This window comes from Coptis chinensis, chromosome 1, assembly GCF_015680905.1.
Source record: "Coptis chinensis isolate HL-2020 chromosome 1, ASM1568090v1, whole genome shotgun sequence".
Taxonomy (NCBI): Eukaryota; Viridiplantae; Streptophyta; class Magnoliopsida; order Ranunculales; family Ranunculaceae; genus Coptis; species Coptis chinensis.
The window spans coordinates 14,133,393-14,140,965 of NC_141456.1; positions in this window are offsets into that span (position 1 = coordinate 14,133,393).

A 7,573-nucleotide genomic window follows, 5' to 3' on the forward strand; every position below is an offset into this window, starting at 1 on the left:
TTTAAGTCAATATGAAGAACGTCCTCAGTTAAACTTTTTAACCCATATTGCTAATCCGTGTCTAAATCTGGGTGGAGTGCTGCTAAAGACCAAAGATCAACTGCGTTGGCAACCTCCAAGCTATACTCTTTCAGGAGTTCGGCATCATCTTCAACCCCAACAAACGTGTTTCTAGGATCATTAAGAAAACTCCCAAAGCTTAATTCGAATCTCATTACTGTAATAAATATGATAGACAAGACAAACTTTTTGAACGCAAAGCTGGAGAGTTGTCGCATGCAATTTGCCTTTTTTTCCTCCAGTTCTAAGTTTTTCAATATATCCTTCCGTGTCTAAAACTACAACTAGCTTCTCTCCTTCTCAGCAATATTTATTCTTCACATTATGAATCCAGTTATCAACGACCCATCCTTCAGATGTTACCGTCGTTTGTATTAGTTTTCCATTGAACTCTACTTCAAATAAAGAGTCTGCTGGAATGTAGAAATCTCCATGCTCTTTTGTTTTCTATCTTGTCACGCCCATGATGTGATATGGTGTTGATGTAAGACAAAGTAATTAATAAAACACAAAATTTTAAGTTCAAGAACTCTCACCTCTTTCAAGTAAGTATGCTCACCCATTACACCATAGGCTCTATTTATAATGATCAACCATTTCCAAAGTCGTGTTGATTTTAGAAATCCGAACAAGAGTTAGAAACATCTTCCAAAACAAACTTGAATTTGGGCGTTAACTGCTTCTCAAAATAATAAAACTGATAAGAATCCCCGAGATACAAGTGATAAATCACAGAGAAGTCAAGATCATAACAATTAGAAAAGGAAGTCGCCAAGAAAATAAGTACAATATCCCGGTTTCTAAAATTGTCCTTTTAGAAAAATCTACTGACAATGTTTTCTCTCGATCTATCTATCGTATGAAAGCCTAATGATACATGTATTATTCACTATCCAAAAAAATGATACATGCATTACACGTTTTTCAATCAGCGAAACAAATATGTCTATGTCTAGCAGTCTTTATTACTATACATTCCATGCTCACTCCTTCACATTCTACAGTCTTGACGTCTTGTACTGCATAAGGTGTAGAAACAAGGCTTTTTTCATTACTACAGTCGACAGACTACAACCTACAGAGACTTGTTAGTTAACATTAAAGATCATCATGGTTTTTTCGTCCATTTTACCTAGAAATCGAGGACCTATATGAAGTGTTTGGGTAAGAACTCGCCCAAACACACCAATGGTTTCGTAAGGGAGGTTGTTGTAATGAATTGTTGAGACTGTACCTTCAATGGCTGCCTACGTATCCAAATCGTTCTCTGGAATCAAATCTCTCAAATGAACGTAGTTCTTTGTTTCAGAGGAATGGGGTATTTATAGGATAATAATGATAAATATTATTTCCTTTATTGCTACATAATCTTCTGTAATTATGTAAAGTCTTAATATGGAAGCGTATCTTGCCAAATATATTTTATAAATCTGAAACTGCTATATCTAGCTTATGATGCCCTAATTTTGGGCAGACAGGCACGCCATAAAATTGGGCAGGCAGGCACGCCATAAAATTGGGCAGGCAGGCACGCCATAATATTGGGCGGGACAAGCACGCCATAATTTTGGGCGGCACTGGCATGCCATAATCTTGGGCATCGTGCCTAGTAGTGAGTGGCACTATAATGGTACCCCGATGGTTGTTTATAAGGGTGCAGATATGATGGCACATACACCGCCCCCTCTTTGCCGGATAGAACTAGTTCCTTGTGGTGAAGAATAATAACAAAAACTGGTTCAAATAGGATGCGACAGTGGAAGTTATATACAGAGGTGAAGATTGTGAAAAGAAAGCAACCAAAGGTTGTTTGCTTGGCATGAATATCTAAGGCTGTTTGTACGGCCATGAAATTTATCGTTGTTTTTGTTCACTGCTTAGTTCAGGCAACACGAGTGGTATGAAAACACTCAATATTAATGAGATGGAGAAAATTTTGGGCGTTAAACATATTGCAGTTGCCCCCAATTGTTGGCATTTCACTAGAGAAACAACCATGTTCTACGGCAGTTGGATAGATATTCCAACTATTCAATGTCAACCAATGCTTACCCCCAGTTTTAAGTTGTGTATAAAATATTGGTGAAACTTGAGTTTTGTTGTAAAACTTGAGCTTTGTGGTGTATGGATTGCAAATGCAAACTCCACAACTTTGTGGCGCATGGAGAGAGGTGTTGCAAACGCAAACTCCATGACTTTTTTGTACATTGAGAGAGGTGTTGTAAATGCAAACTCCATGACTTGGTGATGCACGGACTTTTTGGTGCATGGAGAGAGATGTTGAAAATGAAAACTCCATGATTTGGTGATGCACGGAGTAAGGTGTTGCAAACGCAAACTCTATGACTTTTTGGTACATGGAGAGAGGTGTTGAAAACGCAAACTCCATGACTTTTTGGTGTATGGAGAGAGGTGTTGAAAATGCAAACCCCACGACTTTTTGGTGCATGGAGAGAGATGTTGAAAACGCAAACTCCATGACTTTTTAGTGCATGGAGAGAGGTATTGAAAATGCAAACTCTATGACTTTTTGGTGCATGGAGAAAGGTATTGCAAACGCAAACTCCATGACTTTTGAATTTGTATATGTTTTGTATAGTTAAGCCTTCATATCAACTGTTTGTCTTTAAGAATGGTAACTGAGTAATTGATATATATTATTTTTGACTAACTAACTTAATGAAAATAAAGAACTATGGAATAATGTATTTTATTGATGATTGATAATCTGAAAACAAAAGAAGATTACTTCATGGACCAATTCTAAGGAACTGTCGACCCAAACTACTAATTGTCTGGCTTGATAAAAACACATCCTAATCCAGAGCCAAATTTGTTGTGTGAGTCGTCCGTGTAAACATCCATGAATCGGGTGATGCGGCCGTAAGATTTGTTCAGCTTTCCTCGCCCCCAACTGGTGGTGCTTCACTAGAGATGCCTTCGTCTTGGTTGACTTCAGGGATGAAATCGTCGATAGGGAAATCTGCCATTTGGGATGCAAGTGCATGACCCTTTTCTGAAACGCGAGGTTCAAAATTGATGCTATAAGCACTTAAGTAGATGTCCCATTCTGCGAGTCTACTTGATTCCTGGGCACTTCGGAAAACTTTGCGTAGAGGATATTCCGTGTATACTTTGACCAGTCTTCCTTGGAAATACGGCTTGAGGCGTCTGGCAGCATGAACAAATGCTAAAGCAATCTTTTCAATTCTCGAATATCTGCTTTCCTCCCCCGTTAGTGTTTTACTAATGAAGAAAATCGGACGACCATCTTTTCTATTGATGAACAGGATTGCACTTACTGTAGTATCTGTAGCGGCCAAGTAAGCTCCAACAGGTTGCCCTATAGCTGAGCTGGCCAAGATTGGTGGCGAGACCAGGTAGTTCTTGATTGATTGAAAGGCATTTTCACAATCATCATTCCACCTTGCTGAGCCTTTTAACGTCTGAAAGAAAGGACGACACCGGTCCGAGTACTTAGAGATAAAACGATTTAGTCTTTGCTAAAAGCTCGTAATTTGTTGAATCTCCTTTTTTGTTTTTGGAGAGGGCATGGCTTGAATGGGTCGGATCTGTTATGGGTTAGCTTCGATGCCTCAACGAGTCATCAAATACCCTAGAAATTTCCCTGATACCAGTTCAAAAGCACATTTCAAAGGGTTTAGCCGCATGTTGAACTCATCAATTTTGTCAAAAACTGATTCTAAGTCAGAGATGTGATCTCCACTGTGTTTGGATTTTACAACCATGTCATCAATATAAGCCTCCATTGTCTTGCCCAACATATCTCCGAATATGGTGTCGATCATCCTCTGGTACGTAGCCCCTGCATTTTTTAAACCGAAAGGCATAACTTGGTAACAAAAAATCCCTTGGTCAGTTATGAATGCAGTTGCTTCTTGGCCCTTCACTGCTAGTGGGATCTGGTGGTAACCCGAATACGCATCCATAAATGATAATCGTGGGTAGCCAGACGTGGCATCCACCAATTCCGATATTCGTGAGAGAGGGTAGGGATGAATCGGGCAAGCTTTGTTAAGGTTTGTGAAATCAATGCACAGTTCTTTCTTGGGTACTGCAACCATATTAGACAACCACTGCGGATATGAAATTGGCCGTATAAACTTAGTTGAGAGTAAACGATCAATTTCCTCTCTGACTTTGAGTTTTCTTTTTGGGGCCATGTGCCTAGGCTTCTGCCGAACTGGCTTGATGGTAGGATCAATGTCAAGTGTGTGGCATGCAACTTCTGAGATAATTCTTGGCATCTGCTCGACTGACCAAGCAAAAATCTTTTTGTTCTTTCTGAGGAGTGCTACCATTTCCTTTTGTTCATTTTCCATTAGTTCTGCCGATATGAAAGTTGTTTCTCTACCTAAATTCCCAATCTGAACTTCTAAGAGGCGGTCTATGGTCTGCAGTCCTTCATTTCTTTAACTAGCAGTGTAAATACTGTGTGGGACTGATTCTGATTTAGATACTTGTTAATTCATCGAGAATTGTATTTCCCGCATATCCGGTGACTATATTCCTCCAAGACCTTTTCGTGATGGCGGTTTGTGGGAAGCCATCCGTCGCCAAGACCTTACAAATTTTTTCAAGAGATGGGAACTTTACTGCCTGGTGAAATGTAGAGACTATTGCGCCCATGCTGTGGAGCCAGTCCCTTCCTAGGATTGCATTGTAAGGGGATTTGCAATTCATCATAAGGATATCAATGTCGATTGACTTGTCCATTAGCTTGACTGGTAAAGAGACTCTTCCTACTGGGGTTGTTGTTGTTTCGTCAAACCCAATGATTGGATTATTTTCTGCAATAATTAAATTTTTCGACAATTTGCATGTTCTTGTAGCAACTGCAAAACGACGAACTGGAACTTCGTATCTATCATGATGTTGAACTTCGCCATAATCCAACGAAAGTTGAGATGGCGACAACATCATAATGAGGATGATGGGCGCCAATTAGATCTCTATCACTAAAACATAGGGGACCGGGGCTCGTAGTTTACGAGCGAATTCCTTCAACAAAATCAATGTTATTGACGTGATAAAATTCACGCAAGAAACTGAACTTAGCTCCTTGTTCACACTTTTGCCTTGCTCGTGAAATGTCATTGATTTTGGCATGACCAGCTAGTATGACATTGTGGATAGTCATTGCTAAATTTTGCTTCACAATTTTTGAAAGCAAAAACTCGTCTAATTGTCCCTTGTCGACTAGTCTCTGTATTTTTCCCTTGAGGGATCTGCACTCTTCTATTTCATGGCCGAAATCATTATGGAAGTGACACCAAAGATTTTTGTCACTTTTAGACTTAGTGTGTTCAGGTAAGGGCATCGGAGGAAAAAGTAAGTTGCGTCCCTTGATCTTCTCATATATCGCATCATACTTGGCATTTAATGGAGTGAGCTTCATTTCCTCACGAACTGTGTTAACCTTTTCAGATTTTTGTTGTTACCCTTCCGATATGTTTTGCTTATGTTTTCCTTTACCTTCGTTTGAGTCTTTACTCCGAAAGTCTTTATCTCTGGAAGCTATTGATCTAACATCTTCCTCCACATTAATGAACTGTTGCGTTCGTGCGAACAAATCGGACTTTGATTGTGGGGGGTCCCGTATAAGGGAGTTGTAGATTCCGTTTTTATCAAAATGAACTCCTTCCTTGAATGCATGAATGATCATTACGTCAGGGACATCGGTGACCTCTGCTTGTACTTTGCGGAAACGAATTACTAACTTTGCCAGTGCTTCATCCTTTTGGTGCTTGGTGTTAAGCAAGATGTTGACATCCTTAGGACGTGTCCAATTATACTTAAACCGATCTGTGAACTGGTTTACTAATTCCTGGAATGACGCGATAGATTGAGCTGGCAAGCTGGAAAGCCAACGTAGAGCTTCTCTTTTTAACGTAGACGGAAAAAGTTTGCATAAGAGGGGGTCATCTCTGCGCCAGAGAATTAGCCTACTTTTAAACTCCATAATATGATCGTTCGGGTCACCTCCTACTTCTTTGAACATAGAAAGTTCTGGTTGTTTGAATCCTTCCTGATGCTTTGTATTTTGTATCTTTAGGGAAAATCTCCCGACGACATCTTCATTCACTGCAAGGTTTTTCCATCGTGCATCAGCGACACCCACATTGGTTATTGTTTTCTTGACAATGTCTTTGATTTGTTGTTCCGTGAATGGTGCGCCCGTGACTTCTAGATTTCCGATTTGAGGAGTAATTTCACCATGTTGCATCTCACGGTGTTGTCACCCCCAACTATTGTTTGCTTCTATATTTGGCTGGTTCCTTGGGCTGCAAGACCTATGCCGATAAAAAGGGCTAAGCTGTCTAACTGGGGAGCCGCTTCTTTGGTGTTGCCGTACTCTAGGCTGACCTTTGTTAACATGTCTGTATCGGTTTGCTGCATTCAAGCCATGTCTAAGGTTATGTTGCAATTCGTCTCTGAGGTCCTGATCTTGGAGTCTAGCATTGCACCTTATGGTGGATGTTGTCCACCTTTCTGATGCACTATGATCAACCTTCAATGATCTTGTCATGTTATGACCACTGCTACGCCTAGTGTTGTTGGTATTTCGAGATCTGGATCGCCTTCTTGAATGGGATGTATGTCTGCTTGACCTTGAGTGATTCTGATGATGCTCAGGGACAGGCTCCAATGGATGGGATGTACCGTACTTAAATTGTAGTCGGTTGAATACACTCTGTTGTTCACCAGATCTGGGGGCTCTTGCCGGTGTGGAAGATGCAGCATCGGCATCATCCCTTTGTACTTGCTTCCCTTTGTCCAGTTGCTTCTGCAAGTAGTTGCTATGTTCTTTCTCTCTTCTGAACCTCTGACGCAACACTTCTAAAGGCACATCTTCATCTCCTATCTCCATATTCTCTGAATCCACTTTGCTTGCCTCTAGATCTTGAGAATGAGTTATTGGAGCCTGAAGTCGTGTACGTCTAAATCTGCGTTGTCGTGGCACCTGGAGGTTTGAAGGCTGAGCTTGCAGATCTGGAGCGACTGGTTGATTCATCAAGGTCTGATTAGTCAGAACTTCGGGATTGGGTAAGTTGTTTTCTTCTTCTTGTTGTAATCTTGCGTTCTTGCTCACTTGAGATCTTGTTGTTTTTGCCATTACCAGATCTTGGAAGAAAGAACGTGGACGAAGGTTCGTTGGTAAGAACCACAGACAGCGCCAATTATGTTTGGGTAAGAACTCGCCCAAACACACCAATGGTTTTGTAAGGGAGGTTGTTGTAATGAATTGTTGAGAATGTACCTTCAATGGCTTCCTACGTATCCAAATCGTTCTCTGGAATCAAGTCTCTCAAATGAATGTAGTTCTTTGTTTCAGATAATAATGATAGGATAATAATGATAAATATTATTTCCTTTATTGCTACATAATCTTCTGTAATTATGTAAAGTCTTAATATGGAAGCGTATCTTGCCAAATATATTTTCTAAATCTGAAACTACTATATCTAGCTTATGATGCCCTAATTTTGGG